This window comes from Galeopterus variegatus, unplaced genomic scaffold (assembly GCF_000696425.1).
Source record: "Galeopterus variegatus unplaced genomic scaffold, G_variegatus-3.0.2 Scaffold2463, whole genome shotgun sequence".
Classification (NCBI taxonomy): Eukaryota; Metazoa; Chordata; class Mammalia; order Dermoptera; family Cynocephalidae; genus Galeopterus; species Galeopterus variegatus.
In genome coordinates, this window is record NW_007728574.1 from 73583 (window position 1) to 76560 (window position 2978).

The following is a 2978-nucleotide window of genomic DNA, read 5'->3' on the forward strand; positions in this document are numbered from 1 at the left end:
TTGTTGTTGTTGTTGTTGTTTGTTTGTTTTGTTTTGTTCTGTTCTGTTTTGTTTTTAATCCAATACCTAATTCTCATCTAATTATTTGTTATTCAAAAGTTCAACCTTTGTTAGTAGGGTCAACAGAGGCATCTTGCTAGAAATAGAAGTAATGAAAAAAAGAGACTAAGATACCCTTTATATTACTTCAGGCACCTACTCTAGCCATGGACAGACTCGTTTCAGATTGAAGTTGAGAAGGTTTTGAGTACAGAGCTCATATAGTCAACAGTACTTCCCTGAAACAATCTCTTGAAAAATGCCTCCATATTCTTCCTTGTTAACCAAGACATTATTCTTCTCAGTTGCTTAGAATAGTGTTATTGGGTTTTTTGTTTGTTTTCTTTAAAATGTAAGTGATTCTCAATTTATTAAATTACTCATAAAGGACCTTAGAAATTATTTTTTTTTAAGTTAAAGATTTGAAGAAAAGTAAGTGTAACAAAGGAATATATTTGTTTAATTACACTTTTAAATGTGTACCTTGATGATTATGGTAAAAACAAAACTGTATAAGCATTAGAATTGTATGTTTAATGAAAGTACAAGGAAGAAAATATGACACCAAATTTTGTTTGCAGTAGGGTAAAATCACTGGAAAAGAAGCAGTGGGTTATTAATAGGGTTTCTTAAGTCAAACCATGGGCGGGGGGAACCAAAGACCTATTAATACTGAAAGGCATTATTTGATTTCTGCCTTTGTATTATGTCTGGGAACTTTCAAAGTTATTGAGACTTCATGCCAAAACTCAAACAATTTCAGCTCTTACAAAGTGGAACCTTGAGTGTTGTGTCACAAAGTTGCTGGAATCTTCAATCGTCTAAAATATAAAATAAATGCATTAACATTTACTGCTAATTTATAATATTCAAAATTATCATTTTGATTTTATCATAAAAATTTTGTCAATACCATAGCCACCAAGAATAAAATATGTTATATACAAAACTAATATTATAATCTCTTACATACAGAAAATATATTACACGCATTTTTAAGAATTTGTATGGAATGACATCAACTTGGAAATTATGAAGGAGAAACTCATAACTTTGAATATGGGACTTTAAATTGCAAGTACACTATACTGCAGTAATGTAAGAATAGCAAGGAAATGATATATTTATATAAATATAAGATAATTAAAATGCTTTCAGCTTTCTGCTGTACCATTTAATTTTGGCTAAAGTAATCATTACTATTGTTGCATGGACATGATGAAAGTAAATGATAAGATTTAAAAACTGTAATTTAATAATTATATTTATCTACAAGAATTTTTAAATGCTCACAATTTCTTCATGAATGTGTTTTTCCAACTCAACACAATCTCACTCTATAATGTCATGTAATTAAGTTATTACCTTTGATTCAGAATATGGCTTTTTCCCAAAAAAACACTCAGTGATTATTTTGTCTGTTTTATCCACTGAATTCTGACACATTTATAAAAGCCATTGAAAGTTTGTCCTGAGAATTAGAAAGAGATTGTCAGTGTTAACATGCCTTTCAATGAGTAATGCACAATATCAAATAGATGCATAACAAGAATTTTTTGGGGGGGGGAATAAACAGAGGAGTCTTGTGAGTAAAAAGGGTCTTCTTTAAGCTACTGGAAGTAATTTAATTACTAGAAGTAATTTTCCACTTATCATAAAATAATCTCATGAACATTTTAAAAAGTAATAGTGAGCAAAAATTTTATTGAAAGGGCTTTCTGAGTGTTCTTTATAATGACTAGATAATAATAGAGTAAAAATTACTCAAAATACATTTACAGTAATAAAGCATAAAAGATATATAACTTGAATTTTTATGAAACAGATCTTTGTGAGTGACATTTAATTAAAACCTAATTTTGAGGAAAAAACACATTTTTAAGGTAATCAGAATTATATTTAGTGGCTTACACTTTCTTGGAAAATAGGAATACATAAAATTAGATTAAGTCAATGACAGATATGTTAACATAAAAATTCAGCTCAAAAGTTATCAGTTGAGGAATATGAAATTTTTTTCAAGAAATCTTATTTGTGGGCCGGCCCGGTGGCACACTGCTACAGTGCGCTGCTTGGGAGCGCAGCGGCACTCCTGCCGAGGGTTCGGATCCCACATACAGACCAGTTCCCGCTCACTGGCTGGGCAAGGTGTGGGTGNAAAAAAAAAAAAAAAAGAAATCTTATTTGTAAATCCTTGTCATTTTTTAATATGACAAATATATTTTAAAATAATTATATCAATTTACCTTTGAACAGCGAAGCTTATTGACAATTGTCATTGCAAATCATTGATATAAAGTTAGAGAGAAAATGGTATATTAAAATCACTTGGAGGCATTTATTTATTTATGATAACTTAGGGCCAGTTAATATATATTCTTGCAAAACTTCAGCATAATATTATCATTAAGAATGAAGAAACACAACATTTTCCCAAGACTGCAATTGGATATCCACATGCAGATAAATAAAATTGAACCCTTATCTCACACTGTATACAAAAATCAACTCAAAATGTAACACCCGAAACTGTTAAGCAACTAGGAGAAAACAGGGGGGATGCTCCACAAAATTGATCTAGGTAAGGATTTGTTAGATAGAACTCAAAAAGCATAGGCAATGAAAGCAAAAAAAAGATGGAATTGCATGAAACTAGTAAGTTTCTGTACAGCAAAGGAAAAAATTAACAAAGTGAGAAACAACCCACAAAGTGGAAGAAATATTTTCAAACACACATCTGCTAAAAGGCAAATTTTAAAAATATATAAGTAACTCAAACAATTCCATAGCAAGAAAACAAATAGCTCAATTTAAAAATGGGCAAAAAATCTGAACAGATAGTTCTCAAAAGAAGATATATGAATGGCCAACAAGTATATGAAAAAATTCTAAACATCTCTATTCATCAGGAAAATGCAATTAAAACCATGAGATATCAT